At 41.4% G+C, this 27,828-nt stretch overlaps 1 protein-coding gene and 1 long non-coding RNA gene across 5 annotated transcripts in view; one reads left to right on the top strand and one right to left on the bottom strand.

Annotated features, from left to right (window-relative positions):
- Window positions 1-27,828, top strand: part of MID1 (midline 1) — a 585,480-nt gene that overhangs the window by 303,011 nt on the left and 254,641 nt on the right. The window lies entirely within an intron of this gene.
- Window positions 587-27,713, bottom strand: LOC116623717. Of its 4 annotated transcripts, none has more exons than XR_004297749.1 (7): window positions 27,505-27,713; window positions 20,419-21,800; window positions 18,307-18,383; window positions 12,006-12,081; window positions 10,633-11,733; window positions 6,128-6,225; window positions 587-999 (listed from the first exon to the last, which is right to left on the bottom strand). It is a non-coding gene; the product is annotated as an uncharacterized LOC116623717 (long non-coding RNA). The 4 variants fall into 4 exon arrangements; XR_004297750.1 differs by having other exon boundaries at window positions 10,633-10,878; XR_004297748.1 differs by having other exon boundaries at window positions 10,633-12,081.

Here is a 27,828-nt window from a genome sequence, read left to right as displayed (position 1 = left end):
CCCCTCCCCTGCTCATGCTCTCTCTGTCTCTCTCAAATAAATAAATAAAATCTTTTAAAAAAAGTAGCCCTAATAAATTTTATTTTTCTGTTTTTCACAATAATTGCTTTTGTGATTTTCTCACAGAAGAGCTACGAGGCTAATTTATTGTTACTTGTAAACTGACTCTGGAGGAACTTTTAGAAGAGCAATTCTAAAATTCTTTTTTTTTAATTTAATTTAATTTTATTATGTTGTGTTAGTCACCATACAATGCATCATTAGTTTTTGATGTAGTGATCCACGATCCATTGTTTTTGTATAACACCCAGTGCTCCATGCAATACATGCCCTCCTTAATACCCATCACCGGGCTAACCCATCCCCCCACCCCCCTCCCCTCTAGAACCCTTAGTTTGTTTCTCAGAGTCCATAGTCTCTCATGGTTCATCTCCCCCTCTGATTTCCCCCTCTTCATTTTTCCCTTCCTTCTCCTAATGTCCTCCATGCTATTCCTTATGTTCCACAAATAAGTGAAACCATATGATAATTGACTTTATCTGCTTGACTTATTTCACTTAGCATAATCTCCTCCAGTCCCATCCATGTTGATGTAAAAGTTGGGTATTCATCCTTTCTGATGGCTGAGTAATATTCCATTGTATATTCTTGAACAAGGTTAACTCAATGAGAATTTACGTGTGAGCTTCCAAGATGGCTCTTCCTAAGGACCAACGCTCATGTAGATGTGTAGATTCCAGCATGTACCTTAATCATCACTCCTGGAGTTCTGTGTCTTTAATATTATTTGTGTCCCATGGAATGTGTGCTCCGTGTTCCAAACAACCAACTTAAACATCGACCATGGGCCTGTGTGTGAGCCAGGCCTGCTTATATCTTGCGTCAACTCTAAACTCTTCAACTAATATTTGCAACAATTGTCAGGAGTTTCTTGTGGCTTTATACCTTCAGGCCTTCTGTGATCTCAGATGAGGGGTTTTAAATCAGATGTGCAGATACCTGAAATAAAGAGGAGAGGTGTGGAGGGAAAATGGATGCAACAGGGAATAAACAGACAGATGCTTTAATGCTGTGGGTACTGGCTTTGCAGAGCGAGGACCCAAGGTGGCCATTTATTAGCTCTGTGTCTTGGGCAGTTTTACTTAACCTCCTCGTGCCTCAGTTTCCTTACTTGTAAAAATGGGGTGGAAAGTGACTCATTAATCCAGTCATTCTGCTACAATGCGCTGAGAGCAAAAACATCTAGCATGGGGTTTGCATAGCTTCATGTTAGCTTCTTCCTTCTGTGGCATGCAAGATAAGTATTAGTTTGAGAAGCTGGAAGAAAAGCCTCCCAAGGTATGTGTCTGATATTCTTCGATTGGCTGTCATTTCCTAGATAAGCCCTATTGTATTATTTTCATGTAATCTAATAGCTAGAGATGGTTTTTATTTTTTCTGGTTCCAACTGTGAATGGCATTACTTTTTCACTGGTTTCAAAATGTCAATATTGCTTTTGGGCATTCATGCCAGTTGACTCTTGTAAAGTTACTTTTTTTCTCTTCCCTTTACGCAATCCTAATTAAGACTATTTTTTAAAGGTAACTCCTTTTGGGGCGCCTGGGTGGCTCAGTCGGTTGAGCGTCTGCCTTTGGCTCAGGTCATGATCCTGGAGTCCCGGTATCAGGCTCCCTGCTCAGTGGGGAGTCTACTTCTCCCTCTGCCCCTCACCCTACTCTCGTGCTCTCTCTCTCTCTCTCTCTCAACTAAATAAATAAAAAAATGAAAGAAGGAAGGAAGGAAGGAAAGAAAGAAAGAGAAAGAAAGAAAAGAAAGAAAGAAAGAAAGAGAAAGAAAGAAAAAGAAAGAAAGAAAAAGAAAAAGAAAGAAAGAAAAGGAAGGAAGGAAGGAAGAAAGAAACGCCCTCTAGGGCTGTACTGTGCTTTATAATGGCCATTAGCCACATGTGGCTTTTTTAATTTAAATGAATAAAAATTAAATAAAATTTAAAATTCAGTTCTGCATGGGGCGCCTGGGTGGCTCAGTCGTTAAGCGTCTGCCCTCGGCTCAGGTCTTGGTCCCAGGGTCCTGGGATCGAGCCCCGCATCGGGCTCCCTGCTCAGCGGGAAGCCTGCTTCTCCCTCTGACCTTCCCCCTGCTTGTGTTCCCTCTCTCGCTGTGTGTCTCTCTGTCAAATAAATAAATAAAATCTTTAAAAAAAAAAAAAAAAATTCAGTTCTGCAGTCACAACAGCCACATGTCAAGTGCTCAGTAGCCACTTGTGGCTAGGGGCTACTAAATGGGACAGCACAAATTGAGAACATTTGTGTCCTCGTGGAAAGTTCTACTGAACAGCAACATGCTAGAATGTTCCTATTGGATTTCAGTGTAAGATGGGTCTACAATGACACATTAAGGGGCACTATTTCTATTCTTATTTAATCCTTTAAGAAAGTATGCATTCATTTTTATCAACTATCTTTTGTTATATCTTGAAATGTTCATATGATCTTTCTTATTAGAGTATAGAATGCTGCATTAATAGATTTCTATTTATTGAACGATCTTAATATTTCTGAAATAAATCATCCCGGATTTGGGATTAAAAAAAAAAAAAATCACTAGATTCTATTTATTACTAAAATGTTTTGTGGGGCACCTGGGTGGCTCAGTTGGTTAAGCAGCTGCCTTCGGCTCAGGTCATGATCTCAGGGTCCTGGGATCGAGCGGCCTGCTCAGGGGGAAGCCTGTTTCTCCCTCTCCCACTCACCCCTGCTTGTGTTCCCTCTCTCAATGTCTCTCTCTGTCAATTAAATAAATAAATAAAATCTTAAAAAATAAATAAATAATAAAATGTTTTGTAAGGTTTATCAGGTTTTAGAATTGAGGCCATAATTATCTCCAAAAAAGATTGCTGACATGAGAGACTCAGAAGAAATCACCAATAAATCCATAATGTCTTGGTGTCCTTTAGAATTCTGAGTTTGGTATGGGGAAGGTCACTTAAAACTTTCCATTTCTTCTCTTATTCAAAAGAGAGTGTTTATCCTCTTTATTGTTGAGGTTCTGAAGTGGAGGCTCTCTTCTCTTTATTGTTTGATTATTATTATCTTTTGAGTTATGGTGAGTTCTCAGAATGTTGGATGTATGCACTATTGAAATACATCCAAATCCCCACCACAATATAAGTAATTTTAACTTTCTTTCTGTTATTTTATTTTTTTAAAAGATTTTATTTATTTGACAGAGAGAGCACAAGCAGGGGGAGCTGCAGGCAGAGGGAGAGGGGAAGCAGGCCACCCGCTGAGCAGGGAGCCTGATGCTGGACTCGATCCCAGGACCCTGGGATCATGACCTGAGCCGAAGACAGACGCTCAACCAACTGAGCCACCCAGGCGTCCCTCTTTCTGTTGTTTTAGATAGATGCCTAAAACTTAGAGTTGATTATATAGATATCACTGTAACAAAGATATTGTTAGTTAATGAAGTCATGTTAATGAAGATATACTTTATGTTTTAATTAAACACTTTCAGGAAGATTAATGATTTTATCAGATTGTTTTCATCTCAGTTTTAATTAATTTGGCATGATCTGTTGATTAATTAAGTTTTTACTAAAATGTCATTTGTAAGTGCAGTTTGTTGCATTTTAGTAATTCGACTTCAAGTAAGTGAGGACAGAAGAAATGAAAATATTAATTTTAAAGGGTTGGGTGAACAGAATCTTGGAAGATATTGGAGGTATTTGCACTGGGGACAGGACAAGTATATTTCAGCAAATATATACCATTCCTCAGTGAGGGATTTGTTACGTAGCCTACCTTGTGCCAGAATGGAGCAAAGAATTATGGGGGTGGGGGGGGAGAAGCTATATCCTTTTTTTTTTTTAATTTTATTATGTTATGTTAGTCACCATACAATACATCATTAGTTTTTGATGTGGTGATCCACGATCCATTGTTTTCGAGAAGCTATATCCTTGATATGACAAGAGGTTTCCAATAAAGCTGAGCAGATTTAACTATTACACAACAAACAATACAACATAGTCTGTTAAACAAGACAAAACGTAACCAGGAAAGAAAAATCTAGCACTTAAGTTCAAAAAAGCTCAACTGCACAACAGCAGAATCAGGGAGATTTTGATTTACATCAGTTCTGGCAAAAAAATACTTGGCAGTATCAGTTGACTAAAAGCTCGAATATGAGGCACAGCATGACTCAGGGACCAAATCACATATTCTGAGGCTGCGTCAATAGAATCATAGCATCTAAAGTGAACAAATCATTAGACCTACTTTTCTCTCCACTGGTCACAACGCAATGATTAAGAGAGGAGAGGTATAAAATAGCTAGGTTTAAAACACACACACACACATGTACACACACATATGCGCACACGCACACACATGATGGCTCTCAGTCAACTTACCAAAAGCTAATGCATAAATTTTCTGATTTATTTAAAAAATGGCATTAGAGCATTCCAAGGAGAGCTTTAAATAGCTTTTTTTTCCCTTTTTTAAAAGATGTATTTATTTATTTATTTATTTATTTATTTATTTATTTATTTTTGCCCCTGAGATATATTGTCAAGCTACATTCTTTTTTTTTTGCTTTTTTTTAAATTTTATTATGTTATGTTAATCACCATACATTACATCATTAGTTTTTGATGTAGCATGTATCATATGATCTCACTGATATGAGGAATTCTTAATCTCAGTAAATAGCTTTAACAGAACTCTTCCACCTTAGTATCTGATTATGGGTTACATGCACCTTTTCTATACAATCAAATTAATAATTGATAAAGCATATTAAATATATTTAGAAATGGATTATTTCATTATTTAGTCAAAATATCAGAATTGACTGCTTTTCAGTTTAAGTTACTTTTTAATGTACTTTGGTTTTGCAGTCATCTTTCAGAAATTTTAGTTGTTTTAACCAATTTATTTTTGTAATCCTTCATGTCCAATTATATACTTAGAGTTAATGTATTTCAAAATTTAGCTACCATTCAGTGAACTCTTCATATGTCCCTTCTGGGCTACCATACTCTTTTTCTACTCCTTTATATGATCTTACCTCTCAAGTCTTTCAGTAAGTCTCAACTATTTAAAATATATAGATATATGGATATAGATATATTGCTCTAGATATAATCAAACCATAAGATGGAATTGCCTTGGCAATTTATGAATGTTTGCTTTTGGATTTAAATTTCAGTACTTTGAATTAAATTTTAACTTAATTCTTAATTTTAAATGTCAACTTATCTGGTCTGTTTTTTAATTTGTATTTAAAATTTTACTTGTACTTATTTAAAGTTGAATTTAGTTTAATTTAATTTCTATTAAATTTTTAAATGTTGTGAATTGCTAGCGATAGTAGGAAAAGACTGATAGTCCATTACAAAATTAGATAGAAGATTTAAATGAGAAAAAAAAAACAGGAAGTGTCATTTAAAAGCATCCAGACTGAATCAGAAGTAGCTGAAACAGTCCTATTACATAGAAAATGCCAATTTTTTAATTAAAAATAGTTTTCCATATGGGAAGCTTACATTTACTTCTCTTTTGCGAGATTTTTGGCATTTTTAGAATTCTTATCCTACCCGTAGTTTATTTAACTGTCCAAAAATAGGTATCGGTCACTAAAATCCAACATTCCACTTAAAACTATTAAAGTAATTAAACCTGCAGTAAGTATAGTTGGTGTATTTGGCTTCTGGGAAAATTAGCTTTTGGCAAATTGGCCTCCTTGTGTGAAAGCTAGGTGAGATCCTAATTTCAGTTTATAAGGTGTAAAAATCTTGAGGAAGATAGTTTTGAGCCATTTTTGACAAGTTTAAGAATAGATCAAAAGAAATGGTTAATTATGGTAAGATGAAGGATTTGGACTAACTGTTCAAATTAATCTTCTCTCGTAAAGAACACCAATAGCAGGCACATCATTGATTGAAGGGAACATTTCTCCTGAGTTCTGAAACGAATCGCTTGCCTATGTAAACACTGGCCTTGGAAGAGTTCAGTCAGAGACTTATGCAGATTTTCAATAAGTGATCTTCTAATGAAAAGAGAATCTTTTGCCTACCTTCTTAATAAGTTGAAATTAATCCCCTGGTGTATACACTAGACTCACCTTTTGCATTATATCACCTGCGATTTGCCCAGTCGCGGCCAAAGTAGAAGTGTTCGCTGTCTTTCCCCAGAACAAAGAGCTCAACAACATGGAATCCCCTGGAAAGCACAGAGTGAGCCAGCAAGTGAGCAAATCCTCTGTGCAAAGCAGGTCCTCAGAGGCTAATTAAATTTGGAGAAAGACAACTAAAAATAGGATAGAGCGTTTCACGAAGGGAAACAGTCTTAAGACCCTTCCTCATAGCCAAAACTCACTGTTTTCAGTGTGTCTGCCATGTTAATTCATTAGCAAGGGCAATGTGCACAATTTCCAATCCGAGGGAAGAGACCAGGGTAGACCCTGTCTGCCGTGTTACCATAGTGATGACATTTGAGCGTCTTTGGAGTGGTGAATCTGATTAGTCAGTTCAGTGTTTTCCCTCATCTCACTTTGTTACACGGGAAAAGAAACTCCTCAGAAGACAGTTTCGTGTGTATTTGTATTTGATTAAAATATAAATATTTCTCATGCCAACTCATCTATGGAAATGGCAAGACAGTCAAAAGCCCAGCTGTATCATCTCAGCTAAGAGTTTACACAAAAATCGGTTTGCCCTGATGCTATAATGAATTGAAACTTGAAGCCAGTGAGTAGAAACAAACAGCAGGCTTCATGCTAGAGTACTTGTAACTCAATTATCTTTGCTTCCTTCTGTCTGTCCTGGTGGAGCTTGGGCTAAAGATTCAAAGTCTCCATGTATTTGCGTGGATTGGTTGGCAAGCTTGTAGCTAATCTCTTTATTGAAAAGAACAGGAGTAGAAAAAGAAAATGAGGGAGTTAAAGGTAATCTTTGTTTGCTAAGAAATGGATTTGTTGACGGCCAAGCTGAATCCAAGGTATTTTCAGTTCTTGTGGGCTTCTTTAAAAGAAAGGGAAAAAAGTGGGTCCCCGGGGAAATGCAAATGTTTTATCTTAGAAGGAAGCCTTGTCATCTTTGTGTTTCAGAGGGCGTGTGACAGGGAGTCCCAGGGCACGGAGGCAAGAGTGAGGAGGGAGCCTGCTTCTCCCTTTTCTCCTATCAATTACCTTTGTTTGGTGGCCCTGATTAGGTAACACCTATTAGCAAACAGCCAGCAGATGGCGCTATTTGGTTTGGTGCTAAGGAGAGCCTCCTGGTTTTGTTTTCTGTTTTTTTCAAAGGAAGTAGGATAAAGAGGATTTTGCTTTTATTTTCAGCTTATTAGCCTGTCATAAGGTCAGCCTAAATACCAATTCTAGCTATTATAAAGTATCATCATAGGTCATTTGGATACATTTTCTGCAATCAGAGCAGGATAAAAGGGAAAATAAAATAATATGCCTCTTTTACAAAGGCATGTCACGATATTAGAGAGCACAGGCTTGGTATCATCTTCAACTTTTTGAAAATGATAGAAAATCAGAGGGAAAAGTAGATGGCAGCCTTCACTTCCCTCTCCTGCACGAAAACGCATGCAACCCTCCCAGCCCCACCCCCACACACGTATCACTGTCTGGCAGCTCTCAGAAATTATTTGTCTCCATATACTATGTTTCATGGCACCCCGTTACTCATCTGCTGACACAGAAAAGGAACTCATTGAGGTTTGTAGCCATTGCTATCTAAAAATTGGCAAATCTTGCAGAATGAACTCTAACAAATTAACAGAGTTGGGAGAAAGTATGAGTAACCCTGTTGGGAACGTCCTCTAAGGTTGGTGCCCTGGACGGAAGTTTGGCCCTGCTCCAGAGGACTCGTCCTGGCCATTTCACCCCTGGGGGGAAGTGAGGCCCATGATCTCTAAGGGTCTTTCCAGAACTAACATTCTTATATTCTATTTAACAGTCCCGGGAGGGACTATAGGCAGCACCATTGTCTTATCTGCCCGGGGCCACAAAATCCTTTTTGGTTTCCTGGAGGCAACTGGGGCACACAGAGTTGGCTCCAGACATCCTGCAGCTTTGAAACCTGGAAAGTGATGTGCCTTTCTAACACATCCCCTCTGATCAGTGGGAACATCATTTCTTGATTGCTAAAAGGCAAGTTTGGTTATTACTGATTCTTTAAATGTTTAAGGCTGGCATTTTCTTTTCTTTTCTTTCTTTTTCTTTCTTTCTTTCTTTCTGTGTAGAAAGGGCTATTTACAGTTATGTAGGCTTTAAAGTTATATTAACTTATTGAAGTTACAAAAATCAAAATATTCCTCAAGCTTTTAAGTTCAACTTACAAATCTTATTTTTCGGCTTATAATTCTAGGAACTTTTTTTGTATATAATAAGAACAAATAGTTTCACAGAGGGTTTTGATTAGTGTTGAATCAATTTAAGTCGAGCAATCTAAACTCAAACAATTGCTCTCATTTCTAAACTTAATTAGCTAAAATTCTTTATATATTTTAATCTACATTTATAAAGTTAATATATTCTGTTTTCGGTTTAACCATTCAAGTATCTGTCTAACTGGCAAACTTACAACCCTAACAGGCAAAACCTTTTTAAAAACTTAAACAACTTTTATAAATCTAATACGTGCATTCACAAATGTGTATATTTAAGTTTATTACTATTTAAACAAATATTTCAACTTATTGCCACTAAAACTTTTCAATATTAAGTTTATTAAATATTTAGAATATCCATACTTATTTAGAGAATGAAGTTCACCTGAAGAGTCAATGTTGTTTACCACTTAAATTCTGTTATACTTTTCAATTTATAATCGCAAGTCTAAAATCAGTCTCTCATTTAAAATTGGAATCAAAGGCTAATACATTTAATCATTTGACAAATATTTACTGACTAGGTGAATATGTCCATTTGCTAATAGGCCAAAATACTCTTAAACATTGAAAGTGTTTTCAACTGCATGCCCAGATCGTCACTACATTTACTGTTTTTCTAAATTTAAAAGAAAAGAACTAACCCTATAAAATTCACTTATTAACTCAATTGAGTTTCCATTGGGTTGATGGGGAATGCTAACATGGTGGCTTATGGGGTAGAGATTTGACCCAGGATGTGGAACATGGAGGCTGCTATCATCCAGGGTGTATGCTCTGAGCCTCAAAGGATATCCGTTTTTTAGAATCACCATGTGAACATGTGACTCTAAATCCATTTCTTTACTCAATTCTTTAATCTGATTTGGGTTGAAAGAAGTTGGCTTTCTTTGTGCTGTCTTTCTGGCAAAAACTCTAAAGATATTTTAATTCTTCTCATCTGGCTCTAAAGATAACTTGAAGCCATTCCATCATATCCTGGGTAAGTCTCAATCCTTTGTTCGGTTCTGTTCCTACATGGAAGGTTCCCACATGTTCACATCAGCCGGAACCTCCGAACTGCTGCCCCTAGAGAGAGCTGGTGCTCTACAGTTCACCACAGACACCCCTCCCAAACCCCCTCCCAGGCCAGACAGGGTTTCTCAGCCTCAGCACTGCTGGTATTGAGGACCAGATAATTCTGTGGGGCTGCCCCTTGTACTGGGGATGTGCAGCAGCCTTCTACACATCCTCTCTCCACTAGATGCCAGGAGCATGCCCCGCCCCCAAGTTGTGACAACTAAAAATGTCTCTAGATGTCATCAAATGTCCTCTGGTGAGCAAAATCACCCCTCTACCTCGCTGCACACACTTTGAGAACCACTAGCTCGGGGCAACCAAGTGTCCACCGAAAACAGACGCAGAACGATAGAAACATCTGTGGCATGATCGTGTTGTTCTTTGTCTTACAACCCCTCAGTGCCTTCGGGTCTGCCCCCCACCCCGCCCGTCTCCCCTTGGGCATTTGAGCATATGTGCCCTACTTGGACCCTAAGGCAGGATGCTCTGCTTTGAGGAATTGAACCTGTTCTTTGGTTTTTGAATTGTTTTTGTCTTTATCTTTCAGCCTCCATGACATTAGACAGTACCCTTCCTAGATAAAAGAGCTCTGTGTCAGCTTTTAGCTTTGTATTAACAATTGTTACATAAATTGTGCTATTAAAAACATCCGTTTATTTTCATATGGCATCAGGAAGTGAGCTTTTAAAAACACTGCTGTTTCTACACATCCTCATTGTCCTAACCAGGACTCCGGTTTCACATGAATTTCCTGACTCTATCTTTCTTTACATGAACAATGACGAACTAGAATTTTTTTTAAGCCCCCATTGGCAACATTTTTGGTTATAAGTGTTTGAAACCAAAAACAATCAAAATCTGGGCAGCGAAAGAAAATACAGAGTCTTAAAAACTTGGGAATACAGACAGGCTGAGAGATGAAAGGGAAGCCTGGGGCTTGATCTGTCACATGCTCCATGATAAATCATTTCTTCTTGAGGACAAGAGGAACATGCATCTTGCCTCACGAGAGGGATATATTGCGCAGTCTAGCTTTATCTCAGAATACCACACTTGGAAATTAAGGACAGATTAAATCGCCCGATAAAATAAATGTCACACAGTGAGATTGCGGAAACCCAACTTGGTAAATGGAACGTTTTTAAAGATGGAAAGCTAGAAGAACTTCACCTTGAGCTAGTCCGCTCTGCCGCAGGCTCGAAGTTACGGTGGAGGTCTCCAGGAACCCTTCACCAGCTTCTGCACACCGAGCTTGGCTTGCGCACGAATGCCGCCTTAGCGGGTCAGGGTGGCTGGGTTCGTGCGAACTCCGTGGACGTGTGTGGCTCCTCTAACACATTTCTCCTGGGCTGAGTGTGTTCATTAGCCAGTCTTCCCAAGGGTGAGCTACAGTGATTTTGGGATTTGGGTGAGGTCCTGTCAATATGAGGAGGGGCGCAATAGAAATGGCAGTAAGGGTACCAGGTAATGAGGAGCTTTTAGAAGCCAAGGAGAGATTCCACACGAAAGTCCTTGGGGAAAATATGTATTTCCTTTGATATTTCTGTTGACCCTTATTGGGAAAACAAACCAAAAATGTATTGTCCAATATGGTCACCATCAAAATAGGATTGAGCAACATGCAAATAGTTGGAAAATAGTACTACATTTGTGCTACACAGACCCAATGTTGATATATGTGGAAATAACAGAATAAATGTCCTAAACAGAATAATTAGATAGAAATTGAATTAAATCAGCCTGCTGGCAGGATTTGTCCTAAGAAATTCTGTCCCGCATATGTTGGGAAACTTTGGGCCATGAGGATAGAGTAAATAAACAATAAACGACTAAATGAATAAACCCCAACCTTATGATTGTCCTACATAGAACCTTAGAAAATGTTCTAATATTTAAAAGCAAAAGATACTTACATACGGTGTGGATTTTAGATTAAAGAACGTATTTGAGCTTCAGTGTGGCTAATTTTGCATTAATATCACCATGACTCTGGTCTTAGAGTTTATTGTTTAGAGGAGCTGTCTGCAAACTATGGCCCACCTGTTTTCGTACACAAAGTTTCATTAGAACACAGCTGCACCTATCTGTTTACATATTGTATATGGTTGCTTTCATGCTACCATTGCAGAGTGCACTGGTCACAACAGAGACCATATGGCCCCCACGGCTGAAAATACGAAAATGCGTACTATCTGGCCCTTTTCAGAGAAAGGTTGATCAACCTGGCAAAATCATTTGACAGTCCCTTCCAAACGATGATCACTTCTGTAGCTGCAACAGAAAGGAAGGCAAGCATTGTGTTTTTGACATCGCTGTATACACACTGGGTCATGGGTCTAATTAGAAAACATCCCAGTTACATCCAATACTTAATCGAAGAAGTCTATAGAAGACAGGAGAGAGCAAAGAACACTCACTTTTAAAGAAAGACATTTAATGATCTGCTGTGCTTGATTTTCTTTCAAAAGAACTTTATGTTTGAAAATTTGTCCTAAACATGAAACTTGTGTCCAGAGCAATATAAATAGCTCAGTGGGACTTACCACTTTTGGTAAATCATCCCCTCTGGGCACTGGGCAAAAAGAATGGCAGACTTTATAGTTGGATTTTTCAAAAGACCTAAGGCAAGGAAAAGATAGGAGTTATATAAGTGAAACCAGAGGAAAATGAGCAAAGAATTAAAAGAAGAAGAAAAAAAATCATGGAATACAAATAATGACTCAAGTATAAATAGACTTTCTCTTGCACATTGTATTAAATAAAAATAATGCTAACATTTATTGTTCTGCCCTATGCTGGGTAAATGACATATTTTATCCATTAATTCATACTCTTCAAGGTAACTGTGGTAATTCTGGTTTTACAGATGCATAAGTTGAGGCTCTGGAAGACTAGGGAACTTCCCCTCTATATGAATTTAGAGCCATCTGATGCAAAAGCCAATCTGTTTCTATTAGGATTCTCTTAAAATGATATTGAGTAACATTATTTTGTTATATCACATTAAAAAATAAGTTAATCAGCTGGACCCCTACCATTCAGTCCTATAAACCAAACCTGCCTGATAGTGATTTAATGATGCATCAGTTAGGTAATGCCACATAACGAAACACCCCCATACGTAGTGGCTCAGAACGATTATGATTTATTATGTCTCCCAAGTCCGCTGATCAGCTGGGTGTTGGCTTATCTGGTCTTGGCTTGGGGAGGGCTCTGCTGCAAGTGCCTCTCATCCTTCTCAGGGACCAGCAGGCAAGCCCAGGCTTCTCATTCTCATGGCAGAAGCAGAGTTCCAGGGAGCAAGTGGAAACACACAAGGCCCCTTGAATCCTGGGCTTGAGACCGGCACACTGTCACTCCTGCCTCACTCCATGGGCCAAAACAAGTCATGTAGCCAAGTCAAGAGGCAGAGAAGCGCACCCTGCCCACAGTGTACCATGGCAAAGGGCTGGAGCCAAGGAGCCAATCTTCCCCTCATAGACTGATTAAAATTAAGAGGACTTTATTCTACATGCTAGAAGTTTGAATTATCTGAAAGGCAGGTCCAGAGTTAATGCTTATTTTCCATTGTAATTACCCTATAACCAAGGAGGCGGCCAACTATTGTTCTCTACTAAGAGTTCATGAGAGCAACATCTGAGGTCCACATGGAGGATCCCAGACACACAACCTCACAGAGTTCCTTGGACCCTTTTCAACCACCTGAGTTCTGTTTTATTCTAAACTCTGCCCCAAGAGTAGCCAGCCCTTTGGTGTCCTTGATGAGAGAACAAGGTGCTGTTGGTGCCTGGTGGAGTACATTATCTTGATTAAATAAGGAAGTCTTTGCCAGTTAAAGAAAGCAGCATCTTCTTCACCTAGAGAAGATTCAGAAGTGCACAGGGGTGTGTGTGTGTGTGTGTGTTAGCAATAAAGGAACTGAACGAGGTTTCACATAATTAGACTCTTGTAACAATTCACTTAAAAGTACTAGTCTACATTTTGGGGGCACCTGGGTGGCTCAGTCGGTTGAGCGTCAGACTCTTGATTTTCTCCAGTTGTGGTCTCGGGTTGTGGTCTCGGGTTGTGGGATCGAGCCCCACCTCTAGCTGTAGGGTCCGCGCAGTCTGCTGGGGATTCTCTCCCTCTCCCTCCGCCTCCTCCCCTCCCCCTGTGCTCGCTCACTCTCTCTCTCTGTCTAAAAAATAAACAAATGCATCATTAAAAAAAAAAAGAAGTGCTACACTGCATTTTGGTAAAAGGAACAATTTCCTTACTGTCAGTTGCTCTAAGTAAGAGATAGCGGTTGATTACAGCTGTGTGATAATGTCCTGCTGTTCTCAGGTGCTTATACAGTCATTAATAGAAAAGAAAAGCGATAGTGAAGCTTAGACAATTAGTTTCAAGGCAGGAGGTATTGACTGGTGTGACTATTCTGTAGATTCTGCTCCTGCTGGCAGAGCAGGCGAGACGATTATGGACTTTTCCCAGTGATTAACGGAAGCTTTGGGCAACGCAGTTTTTTTTTTCAAGATGAGTGCAGTTTTCCTTTTTGTTTTATTTTTTGACAAGACAAAGAAAACTTCATATTAGCATCCCCCCAAATAATACGGCCACAAAAGCACACGCAGTGTAGGAGATGTTATGGGGCCAGTAGAAAAAGGAAATGTAAGTTGTTACTTCATGTTCTTTGCTGTCTGAGGCACAGTGAAGAACGTAAGAGTCATTTTACAGTTTTGGAATGAAGAATGGAGGTGATATTACCTCCTATCTTTAGGGAGGGAGGCCCTCATGAGGTAAGCCTGCAGAAAAACGAAGAGCAGGCTGAGCGGCATTTCCAGTGGAACCGGTGAGATCGTAGGTTTCTAAGAGACAGTACATTATGCTTTTATCTGCCCCCGAGAAAGCCTTCCCCTGCCCTTGACTAGCCAGGACCCCCGTCACGGTCGTGCACTGAGCGTTGGTCTGCCAGGGTGTGGCTGCTGGTGGACCCGATGCAAAGCATTCGACTCAGAAAGCAGATTGGTTTGGAAGAGCACTTCCCAGAATGGTGAGAGGCCAGTGAGTCCTCGAAGGGGACAGAGATGCCCAGAAGCTTTCCTTATCGGACATCACCTCAGAAACCAGATTTAGTGTGTCTGGGTTTCCAACCCCTTCATACTGCAGGAGAAACTTCTGAAAATCATTAGAGCCCCTCGCTCCAAGCCAAGAGTCCAGCCTCCCCCCTCGACCTCCTTCCAGCGTTGAACTGTGGTGCAAAACAGAAATGTTTTCGGAGGCTGGCCCTAGGGGAACGTCTGCTCACCTACCTCCAAGCTCAAATTACTAGAGAAAAGGCATGATTTCAGCCACCTTCATCAGTGCACAATTAGAATAATGTAGATACCTGTGAGCAAGGCCCCCTTGAAAATGGAGTATTTTCTATGGTAGTGTTTTACTGGATAAAAGATGCAAACCGGGAAAGGTTACGTGTGGGGAACATCTGTAATAATTTGCCTGCCAGTGCAAAATTAATCAGCCGTGTACAGATTGTAAAGAGTTCACTTCATCTGCTTGTTATGTAGATAGAATTTGTCCTTTGCATTCTTTAAATTTTTGCAGCTTTTCTTCAAGCTTGAGAAACAAAATGTTAACTCTAATTCAATTACATTTGGAGGAGAGTGACATAGTAAAAACTACTTTTAAAGATCCGTTTCGAGAGAACATGGAGCCATTTGGAGACCTGACCAAACTTTTTGTCAATGGTCTACAGATTCAGATGAAGGTTAATAAAGAGAATAAATAAATGAATTTAGAACAAAGAAGATTTGAATCTTGTCTTAATAGATAAACTGGCCTTTAATGCAAAATAAAGAATGAATTATGAGAGCAGTTGATACACATTTATATGGTTTAAAACCATTACCAAGAGTTATAAATAAAGTGTCGAGTTGCCTTCAAATCCATATCAAAATTATTATTTTTTCTTTTTTGTACACATTGAGTTAGTCGAAACAGGAAAACTGCTTTCCAAATAACTACATTGCTTTGGAGAGCAGGCTTGAGCAGAACATTTATTTCCTCATTTTGATGGAGTTTCATTTTCTGCGGAAAAGTAAAATCCAATAATAAGAACAAGAACTATGTAATACTTTTCTTCAAAGAGGAAGCGTTCAGATGTAAAGTTGCCATAATTAAAACGTTCTTTTCTAATGAGGTGGTTTCAGAAAGAGTTAACTTAACCCCCAAAACTGACTTATAAAAATTCCCCACCCTTCTTGGAACTGCACGCATGAGCCTCAACAATTACAATAATTACATTTAGCTTTTATTCAACTGAGACAGCTTTTTATTTTATTTTATTTTATTTAACATTCCATCCCATTGATCTTGCATACGGAGACCATTGAAACCCCTCTTTGGAAAATTTTTGTAATGGATGCTTGTCAATATTTTCCTGATGGCAGTGCTAGAGATCTCAGGCTTTGTCACTGCTTTCATCTGCAGGTGCTGGATGCACACACACCCTATTTTATGTGGTCTGATAAAAGAGCATCATTTTCATCCATCGGTTCAGTAATCCTATTTCAATCAACTTCGACTGTGCTAGTGCAGTGTACTGGATCCCAGTGTGGTCTGCGTGCAGAAATGCACGTTCTTGGGCCCTAACCAGGCTTACTCTGGAGGTAGAACCCAGCAACCTGTCTTAAGCCCTCCAGGCGATGCAGACCAACGCATGCTCAAATTTGAGGACCACCGTGCTAGGATGTCTGGGTGCACGCAGGAGGCAACGGGGGAGGGGGGCTCAGGAGTGAAACCGAATGCTCCAGGTATGCGTGGCAAAGAGGTGATTTTTCACTGGGGCGGATGGGCTGGGGGTGGGGTTAGGGGTAGTAGCTTCAGGGAGGAAGTGGTTTTTAAATAGGGTGAGAGACCTCCAGTTTCTGAGGACAATGCAGAGATAACCTGACGCTGTGATTTAGGTCCAGTCCCCTGGGAAGTTGCTGGTACGCTTTACAATCGAATTGGGCCCCCTCATTATTTTTCCTCCATCGTAAAGCCCATATCTGCCACCCAAGCTTTCAGCTCACAACAGGAAGGCAAGACTTCACATGTGATGAATTCCTCTTCGGTGCAACGTGTGTTTTCTCCATGGAGGACCATGTGTTGCCCCCACTGGGAGCTGCATTGTTTTCACATCCTTTCTTTCTCTGTGTGTTCGAGTGTGTGTCTATCTCCCCCTTCTGATATATGCATAAATGACCAGACACACAGCCTTGACCCAAGCTTGTGCGTGTGTGACTTCACATGGTAGGAATGTCCGGGATCTCAGGCTCCTTGTTTGTGAAGGGAGGGACTTGGACTGGGGACTCCCGAAGGTGCTCCATACGAGTCCACAGACCCTACATGTTTGTACTTGTCTTTCTTTGTTCACTATATGATTTAGCATTTTAATTAGATGCGATCAATCTTAATATTCTTCAAAATGTTCCTCCCAGAATTAACAGCTCCTTATGAAATTTCTCTACTCTGCTCCAAACATGCAATGTCCTGATTTTTTTAATTTCACTGCTGGCTTGTAAATGATTACATCACACTCGACCATCAGATAATCGGAGAAACTTGTTTGAAAACACTTGCATAAATCAATGGCATGGGCTTTCTTTTCCTTCCAAAGGAGCTTAATTTACATGGACTACAGGAACCTTCTGTGTGGTGAATGGTTGTTGGCTATATGCTTTTACTTTTGCTTCTCTCATGTATGCATAAATAGCGAAACGAGGTCATTGCCTTGATACCTTGTTCATTTCCTAAGGTGGTGTCATGTCACCAAGAAAATTAGTGACAGACTCACGTCATAGAGTGTAAAATTCTATTCATTCAATATTGTTCACAAAGTACACCTTCTTTTTCCGTTTCCTGGTGGTAAGTCTTGGTGTGTGGGATGCAAGCATGGGAAAGCATTTCACAACCGAGAATCAAACAAGCCATGTCACAGCCCAGTTTTCTCCTTGGATTTCTCTCCTTCAGTGGACCGTCTCTGCCATCCTGAAATTTCTGGAACTCCGTTTCTCTGAAAACCCTAACGAGATGCACTCACAAGGTGCTCCTAGGTGTCCCCTGGTAAATTGCTGACATTCTTTCCTGCTGAACGCGGCTGGCTTGCTCTTATATTTCTTAGTTCATCTGAAATTCCACAGCTGCCACCTGGGATCTTATTCTGTCGATAAGGCCCTCCGGCTTGGGGGTTGGTGAGACTCTGGTTCGGCCAGGCTAGAGTCTGCCTTTTACCAAATGTCTTTGCTGAGAAATGGATAAATCTGTTCTTTTTCTCCTGCTGGCTGTGAAATGACAGGTAACTCCCCTTGCTCCATGAAAGCATCGTTTGATGTTTACTTGGTTGGTTTTAAAAATTCATCTTTCCACGCTCCTTGCCAGGTTGGCTCTACCTCCCATTAACAACTCTTGCAAAAAAATCTGTACTCTGGACAGTGGAAATGACTCAGAGTTCTTCATTTTGTCTACTTTTCATTACTGTTTCAGGGAGGGCAGCAGATTTTTGTTTTCTACGGTCTGCTCCATGAATCCCTTTTGCTGCCTCGTAGCCTAACGGAGGACGCATTTGGATTCACATTGCTTTTTGCGTACTTCTCTAAAGCATCTCTGCTTAAATCATCAAGGTACAAACTTCGACCACCGTCCACCTTCTAACCAGCTGAACAGGATTCACACCAGTGTTTTCATGCTTTTCCCCTTATATAAATGTCACTTTAAGGTGGCTTTTTCAAACTTTTCCTGCAAGTTCTCTGGCCTTATACTTTTGATATGACAAACAGCCTGGTTAAAAAAAAAAAAGAAAATCACATATCCCAGAATGAAACTTACAAGAAAAAATATTTTTAGGATAATGTTCCACTCAACATTTTCATATGTCTGGGGCTGACTTCTTTGAATCAGGATACCTAGAAAACAATAAAAAGAAAAATGGCGTTCGATGTGTTCTGCCACTGAATAATTACTGTTTTTGAATAATGAGACTTTTCATTTGCAGTGATGTGAACTTTCCAAGGGAGATGTTCCCTAGATCTGAGACTGATCGTGGAGATTACAGGGTCAGTACACACTGGCCTTCTGCTCCCGCAGGTCAGGCTAATCACTTCTGTTCCATCACACAACGCACCTCGCTCAGGAAATGAATACAAGATAGAGCAGGAGAGAGGTTTTAGTCTTCTCAGCCCCTCTCTGTTTGAGAATTATTTGTTTTAAGAGGTAAAATTACATTTTGGGGGGTCGTCCGAGATAAAATTCAAATAGAAAACCTGTCTTCATTGCTTTAACAGTTTACTTGTCCGAAGGTTATTTATGTACACATCTTTTTTTTTTTTTTTTGCTAAAAAATATCACCGAGTTCATTTCTTAGTGAGAAAAGCTGAAATTGGAACTCACTCCCCTGAAAACATTCTGTACATGTCACCTCTAACGGTGGCTCACGTCACAGAGATAGGCCAGCAGATGACAACAAAATTATCTCGTCTCTTCTTATAAGACAAGTCAGTGTAAATAGATGTCAGAATGCTCACTTGATACAAAAATGTCTTGAGTTCAACAATATCTCTCCTTAGGAATTCAGCACTCAGGCAGATATTTCGCTTGCCCTCATAATATTTAAAAAAAAAGAAAAAAAAGGAAGAAACTGCTCGCTTCTTTTGGCAACCTCACTCTCTTTAAAACATGCTCCATCTACTTACTCTCATTAAGCTAAAACTATACCATTTGTACAGCTTTGTAGGAGATTTGCAACAGGTCTGAAAAAGATCTGAATTTCTTATTTGGACTTTGACAACTCCTACTAAGAATATATTGTCCAGGTTATGTGGCTTTGTAGCCTAAAACATCAAAGGGCTTTGCTTAGTCAAAGTTACATAAATAGCCTCTTTTAGTCTTTTCTAAAAAAAGAGATTAAGAAAAAAATTTTCCACATTCTTTTTGGCAACCAGTTTTCTACCTGCCAATACATACATCCATATTTTCTAAATGTGGCTATCTTTTGACCACAATATGAAAGTATTTTTATAACTTTTTCTTTTAAGTGGGCTCCACTCCCAGCATGGAGCCCAATGTGGGGTTTGAACTCATGACCCTGAGATCAAGACCTGAGCTAAGATCAAGAGTCGGACGCTTAACCAGCTAAGCCACCCAGGCACCCCTTTTTACAACTTTTAAAAATTTTCCCCAAAATTCATTTTCAAATTCCAGGTCAGGAAAAATGTCTCAGACTTAGGGGTTTTTAGAATTTTTTTGAGCAAGGCTATATTTTCCCAACAGTGCATTTTTATCCTGTGAGATTTTAAATGCCTTTCATTTAAAAGTGTTTTTTTTTTTTTTAACTGTGTCCTGGATATGTCTAATGAATAGTCCTTGAAAACAGAATCACCTTATTTATAAATTCAATTCTCTTTCCATTCATACGAGGAACTTTATCCTTCCTCGGGGCATATATTTAATAACCATTAATGAAATCTGAAATTATATATGAGCACTGAGACCCGAATTTGCTACTCATTTTTTTTTTCCAGTGGAAATTTCATAAGGGTTTTGGCATGGGAACACAGCAGACATTTAAGGCAGATGGAATAATACAGTTGGCCACAATGGCTCCAAAGGAATCATAACAGTTTATAATCAATAATTTGCTTACTGGGGAAGACAGCCTTTTCAGCCAAACCAGCACAGAGCCTACCACTCACCCTCCCAGTTAGCCGACTACCGCCACCATCCTGCAGTCTCGAGACTCCCGTGAATGTTATGTGTAAAAGCTAGGGGGCTCAGCACTCATTTGTTCTGTCTTTTAAGATTTCTATTTCCACCCTCCCCTCCCCACTACATGTCCCATTCCCATTTCCCTTAATACCGCTTAATACTGCAAAAGCCATTTGAGCAAAGAGGGGCAACGGGGGCCAGATCCAGCAGTCATCTGCAGAAGGGGACAAGACTTACAGGGGAGGAAGATCCATCCCAGCTGGGTCTAGGTCAGAGACCACCAGACGAGAAGGGACTTGCGGAACAGGGAAGGTCAGGACCATTGGAAGTTCAGATGAGTTTTGATTGGGCCTGTTAGAGTGAAGTCCTTGCAGAATTTACTTTTGAAAAGAAAGTGGAGAAAACCATAGTCGACTCTCGACTCTGAAAGGTGAGGTTAGCAAGAACAGTGTCCCCACTTGGGTGCCAGTTTCCCTGTAGAGAATAAAGAAATTGGGTAGCCAAGAGGCCGAGGAGGATGGGGTCTGGGCAGTTGACCTCCATGTGCTCTCTTGCAGGTTTCTAGGTGAAGGGACTATCTGCGGAGAGGATTGACAATGCGATCTACTAGATGCATGGCCTGGGATTTTCTCATTTAATCCCCTGGCAGCTATTTGACATAGGTATTAGGATTATCCTGCCTCCTATGGGCCAACCTGAGGCACAGAGACTCTGGGTAACTGGCCCCAGGTCTTACAGTTTGCAAGAGGCTGGTAGGATTTGAAGTAGGCAGTTTGGCTGGGGAATTGACAGTCTTAGTCCCTGCGCTATACTCCTTTTGTTGGCACTTTTGAGGAAATGCCAAACGTAATGTAAGTCTATAATTTCAAGTCTTCGTGGGCAGTAAGTCTGAAGATGGCCATGGATTTGAGAATGTATACTGGGATACTCCACGACCAGATCCTGACATTGATGGCCATGAAGTTATGATGGCAGCACAAAACCAGTGGTAGGTGGGAGCTCGTCAGGACAGCGTGATCTTAAGGAGATCCAAATAACAAGCAGCTGCAGAAGAAGCATACAGGTGCTTGCTAAACATGGAGATTCTTGGGCCCCCTCCTCAGATCAGTGGAATCAGAATCTCTGGGGTCTGATCTAGAAATATATATTTGTAAGTAGTGAGTCAGATGCCCAACCTGCTTTGGGAATCAAGGAGTAAAACACTGCTCCAGAAGAGTCCTTGGCAAAACGGCCAGCTTCTCGTCAATCATCTTTTCAGTCATCTTGGTTTGGCCATCCGTGCTCCTAACAACACTGCTCTTCTTTCTTCAGGGTTGGTGCAAACTGTAATATGCACTCAAATAATCCTGTTAAAATGCAGACTCTGACTCAGCAGGTCTGGGGTGGGGGGACCTGAGATTCTGCATTTCTTCCAAGCTCCCAGATGCCAACGCTGCTGGTCCGTGGACTGTACTTTGAGTAAGCGAAGTCGTGGTCTCCTCTGCAGGCCGTTCCTTTCTAGCGACGACGTCTCTGCTTGGACCCTCTGTGCCTTCCTGTTCCACCTAACGTCTGCAATTTATCAGTGTCCTATAGAGACAAAGCTCTTTCCGGTCTGGTCAGACATTGAGGAGGGACCCCTGTGATGGAAATTCAGAGAAAGTTGAAAGAGAGATGGGGAAATTGTGGGCTATTAGCAGAGGCATTTTTGGCAGTGAAGAGATACAAAACACTCCACATTATACAGTGTGGCTGTGCACAAGGATAGCCTTAGAACCTTCCAGAAATAATCTGCTCTGCAGAAATGCAAAATATGCACAACCCCAGAGCTGACCACAGAGGAGCTGTAGAAAGAAAGGACCCTTGCAATAGCAGCAGAAAAGACTCTCTTGCCTCATGGCAGCACCTGAGTGTTCCTCCCAACCCCGCCCACGTGGTACTGATATGTTGTGTCACACGTTTCTCTGGCACATTTAATTCATGAGGCTGAAAGTACCAGGGCTCAGACCCTACTTAACTTACAACCCACCATCTACTGCACGCTGTGGACGAGGCCATTCTTCTTTGGGGCAACATCACACATATGTTACATGACCACCAACACGTGTACTGATAACCTCGAAACTGGTTTTACATCTCCCCGAACCCTACTTTGTTTTCCATTCATCCACTTTATTATAGTGATTATAGTTCCCACTAGCTTTGGGGGATGGGTTAATTCATGGCAATAAATTACTCAGGTGATAACTACCCAACATTATAGTCAATTCATATAAATTAAGAGAAGAGTTGTCTCAACGTAAAGGCATCAATACCTTATAAATATGCATTTATTTAGAACCCCGACCTCCTTTTGAGTTTTCCGGGATAGCCTATAAATCTCCAACGCTAGCAATATCGACTTGCACCATCTCGACTTGCTTGTTGTTTCATTCCAGACTTTGCAAAGTGCACCTAATAAATCAAAGGTGCGTTTTCACATGTAATTGTTCTCTGTCCCGGGGGGCGGGGGGAGTGCTATAAATTGAACCTGGACCTGGGACAGTGAGGCCCCAGCCTTGCTGCCTCTGCTGCTGTGGGCTCTGTGTCTTAGCATAGTGACAGCCTTCTAGACGCGTGGGGGCCAGGGAACAATAGGACTGCTTGGAGGGAGGCCCTGTGGGCTACAAGCAGGGGAGAGGCCAACCCGGTGGAAGAAGCTGGAGCCAGTTGTCACCAGAAATGTATTAGTCCCAGGGGCATCAAGATTGTGTACGTTCCCAATGATTTGGGCCACTAGAATCGCATGAACTATTGTTGTCTCCAGCTCACTACATGGATCCCAGAAGCTTAAAGAATTGATACCACTTAAAAAAATGCCCCCTCTTTCCTCTGCAAGATCAGGCCTAATGTTTACAGTTTTTGGTTTTGAAGGAGCATAGGTCGTATGTAAAGAATGTTTAGAAGGTGTGTGCAGATCTTAAATGCATAAACGTGTCTTCTGGCCAAATAACTCTCACAACTTTGGGGCCCAAAAGAAACACTGAATGGGTAGCTTCTAGATACACACAACCAGGAAGTTAATAGATAGAGAGCCTTCCATGAAGAAATGAGTTTAAGGCCTAGAGGAAAAAATTTTAAAACACACACAAATGATCATTGATTAGGTAAATGGTAAGATATATCTGCAATAAATTATAGGCCAAAACAAAGATTCACTGAGAGGCGCCCAGCTGGCGCAGTCGGAAGAATATGCAACTCTTGATCTCAGGGTCGTGAGTTTGAGCCCCATGTTGGGCATACAGATTACTAAAACAAATTAACTTAAAAAAGTTTTTTTAAAAGATGCATTGAGATCATTAAAGAAAATTTTAGTGACTCTCTCAAATAGTCAAGCCAGATAGGCTTCTGAAGAAATTAGGGCATGTGAAATAATGTTCAACATGGATTTCAAAACCCGTCAACTGTCATTTTATTTTCTTATTGCCCACATCCCTTGCCTTAATTAGGAAAACTTCCACATCAGTGACATGAGGTCACAGGGTTGTGAAATTCGAAGACTTGCTCTCTGTTGACATGCTGTGAATGTTTCTGAATCCTCTGACTCCCAGGACGCATATCCCAGCTGCCACTTTATTACCTCTCACAAGCATGTTAATCCTCATCGCCTCCATCCTCACCTGGTATGATGGCCTCAGCTCAGAATACTCACGTCCTTTAGTCTCTCCCCTATCACATCCACCCTTCACCCCTTCCACAGGCTGACCCCACTAACACCCAGATTGAGCACCTAATGTGCAAGATCCAGAGCCTTCCATGGCTCCCCTCCATCTGCCTGGCTGGGTTATCAGTAGCACTGACAGTGCGACCCAAGCTCTTTCTCCCTTCTTTCCATCACTCCCCCCCACCTCCTGAACAGTTCACGTTAGTTTCTTTTCCTAATTGATGACTTGTCTGTAGAATAACAGAAAATTTATTATTACCTTTGTGGCGGGCATCAGACTTCTTAGAGAAGTATTTCTTATAGGCTACATATGGTGGATAGTGAAATCCAAAATACCTATTTGAGCAACAAGAATCAGTTTCTAAACCCCTGGGCATGAGACCAGTGGAAGAATCGGTTTTGCCCCTAAGTGGAGGAAGATAATTGCTCTGCCTCATACAGGAAGAATCATTTGGATTCCCAAAGAACTCTGTAATGGTAGAGAGAGTGTGTGGCTAGGAAGATGGTAGAAGGCTGTGGAGTTTGACCAACCAAAACCTTCAGAAAATAGTCCTAAACTCAGGAATGTGAGTTGAGGCGTGTGAGTGATTTTGTTGGAATGGAAACAAAATGGGCAGAATTTTATGCAAAAATCAAAGCAGCAATGGTCAAATGTGCTGGGTCCAGGAGGCTGAACAGCCTCGGAAGTGGTAACCTGCTGGCCAGTTCCAGAAATCTTGCTTTGGATATGTACGATCCTAGAAGTTGGTGGTGGGCATGGCCATGGGTGTCAGGTCACTCATACTGACATTTCTAGGGACATGATGACCCTCAGCTACATCTAGATCCTGTCAGAAGAGATTAAGGCTGCTACACCAATATATCTTGTGTTCTAGCCACCATCCTCATTGTGTCTTTAGCTCTTCCCAAGCACACGTGCGCCGTCCCGCCACCCTGACTCCATGACCGTTCTCTCTGCTCAGGAGCACCTCCCAGCTCTTCTCTGCCTGGTGAGCGTAAAAGCTCAGAACAAATATTATCTCTCTTGTGTCTCCTTCTGTGGCCTCCTCCCAGACATAAATCATTGCTTCTTCCTCTGGGCTTTCACTGCTCTCTTGGCCCTTGTCTCTGGGTCTATATCAGTGACAGACTGTGAACACCAGAACAACGGTTTTGCTTTCTTGCTCTGACCTCAGTGTAAACACACAGAAGATGCTCAGTACATTAATTGATGGACTAAATCTTTGCTTCAACTCTCCCCCCCGCCCTTTTTTTTTTTAAAGTAATCTCTACGGGGGCGCCTGGCTGGCTCAGTTGGCAGAGCATGCGACTCTTGATCTCAGGGTTGTGAGTTCGAGCCCCACATTGGGCATAGAGATTACTTTTTAAAAAATGTGTGGAAGTGGCCTTCATCACAACACCAATTCTTCTCTTGCCCTCTAGGAAAATAGTAATGATTCTCCCCTACATTCTCAAGCTCTCTAGAGTTTATACTTGTCAAAAGGGAAGATCTTTTCAATAGCGCTGTAAATACATAGGGTAACTCAATTTCCACCCTTTGCCAAAGTGATGCTTCTCCTTAAACCTTCAAGAGGCAGAATCAGGGCCAGGACCTAGTCTTTCTAGTGCTCCTGTCCAGCCCTTTTTATTCTGTTGCTTGCATTTAACTTAGTGAAAACCAGGGATTCTTTGCCTCTGAGAGTAAGTGCATACGCAGGCTAGAACATCTGCACGGTGGCAGCAACTTGGGCCGTGAGTCGGGGGGTACGGTGGGGGTGACCTCCGTCAGCGGTGCCGCGACGGCAGATCCTCGCTCTGCGGTCACGTCGTGTCCCTTTGTCTCCATTCAGGACGGGCCACCTTCCATGGGGCTCACTTAACAAGTGGGGTGAAAAGCAGCTGTTCCAATGAACTTCTTCACCCAAGCGTGAGAGAGGAGGAATGGTTCTTCCCCACTCAAGAGAATAATATAAATATTTATGAACTACTCTGTGTCAGGCACGGTGCTAAAGGCTTTACATGCATTTTCTCATCTAACTGTCACCTAGAGTTTTGGAAGGTGGGAACCAGGGTCATCTCAGGGAACTCGGGAGCCAGAGCCAGACATTCAAAGGATCTGGGGAATTTCTTTGTCTCCTCTCTGCATGTCTTTGCTGGTCAATGGCATTCTCTTCCTCAGTAGACCAGCTTTATCCACATGATAGAAATGTGATCGCCAGTAGCCCTGCCAGCTTCACCACTGGAAAGAAAGGGTCTTGCCCTGAACATATGTGAACCCATACCCTGTTCTAGTGCTTAAAATCCCAATGGCAGTACATTTGTATCTCTGGGGTAAATAAGGGTACGTGCACCCCAATGTTTATAACAGCAATGTCCACAATAGCCAAACTATGGAAAGAGCCAAGGTGTCCGTCAACAGATGAATGGATAAAGAAGATGTGGTGTATATAGACAATGGAATATTATGCAGCCATCAAACTAGAGGGTATTATGCTAAGTGAAATAAGTCAATCAGAGAAAGACAAGTATCATATGACCTCACTGATATGAGGAATTCTTAATCTCAGGAAACAAACTGAGGGTTGCTGGAGTGGTGGGGGTGGGAGGGCTGGGGTGGCTGGGTGATGGACACTGGGGAGGGTATGTGCCATGGTGAGCACTGTGAATTGTGTAAGACTGATGAATCACAGACCGGTACCTCTGAAACAAATAATACATTATATGTTAAAAAAAAAAAAGAAGAAGATAGTAGGAAGGGAAAAATGAAGGGGGGGCAAATCGAAGGGGGAGACGAACCATGAGAGACTATGGACTCTGAGAAACAAACTGAGGGTTTTAGAGGGGAGGGGGGTGGGGGGATGGGTTAGCCCTGTGATGGGTATTAAGGAGGGCACGTATTGCATGGAGCACTGGGTGTTACACGCAAACAATGAATCATGGAACACTACATCAAAAACTAATGATGTAATGAATGGTGACTAACATAACATAATAAAATAAAATTAAAAACAAAATCCCAATGGCAGGATTTTGGTCAGCCGGTATTTGAGTCATTGCCCGAATAGTTGGACCAATTACTGTAGCCGAGGTGGAGGTGGGTTTGGGGGGTGTTGGTATTCTTTGTAACCCCCACTAGAGCCTGTGTTGGCTGGGGATTCTCCCAAAATAACAAGGGTGGGGGGTCTGTTACCAGGAGAAAAGGGGGAAGTGGTGCTGGGCTGGAAACAAGCATGCGTCGGGGTTATCCTTTATGCCCCTATTCAACACAAAGAGGACTCCGAGGCTTTAAGGGGGTTTATATAACTCGCCCAAGGTCACCAGGCAGAAGGATCAGAATTTGGACACAGGATAGCTAGACCCCAGAGGCTCCACTCTGGACCTGTGGGCTGTGCTGATCATGTAAGTTACAAAATATGTCTCCTTGATGCCTATTTAGAGCTAGTTAGCTGGTTAGCTCAGGGCCAAAGTCCCTGTCTGCTTTTGATGGGGCTGATCAAGTCAGGAATGTGGGTCGCCTCATTGAGTCCTTATAAATGAACTCATAGGACCCAGGTCTTCTTTCAAAGAAGAGCTATGGGCTACCAGGTGAGCAAGTAGCAGAGTGTGGCTCAGTCCTAATCCCATCCACCATCATTACTAGTAGAAAATAACACAAAGCATACCTTTTCCCACAGGGCGCCCGCAGTACCGTCTCAGTAGGAGAAGGGCCCCAGGCTTTCATTTCCCTTTCCAGATCTTCTTACATTTTCCCTAACAAGGCTGCCTTCCTTTTCATTTTCCCCACAGCAATGGCCCCTGCTGGGCTGAGAGGCAGAGCTACGGTGGCTGATGTTATCACAGCTCACACCCCCTCTGGCCATTAGTAAGTGGCGGCCTGTGTTCAGTTGCATGTTTCCTAGCAACCACCATACGTCATGTCCTCTCCTTTCGTTCGTGTCTTCCTTCTCCAACCTAGGGGGCAAATTTAGTAAGAAATGAACCCCTGC

The sequence above is a fragment of the Phoca vitulina genome, unplaced genomic scaffold (assembly GCF_004348235.1).
Source record: "Phoca vitulina isolate PV1807 unplaced genomic scaffold, GSC_HSeal_1.0 scaffold60, whole genome shotgun sequence".
NCBI classification, from domain to species: Eukaryota; Metazoa; Chordata; class Mammalia; order Carnivora; family Phocidae; genus Phoca; species Phoca vitulina.
Note: the sequence above shows the minus strand (reverse complement) of the source record. Positions and strands in the feature narration are given on the sequence as shown.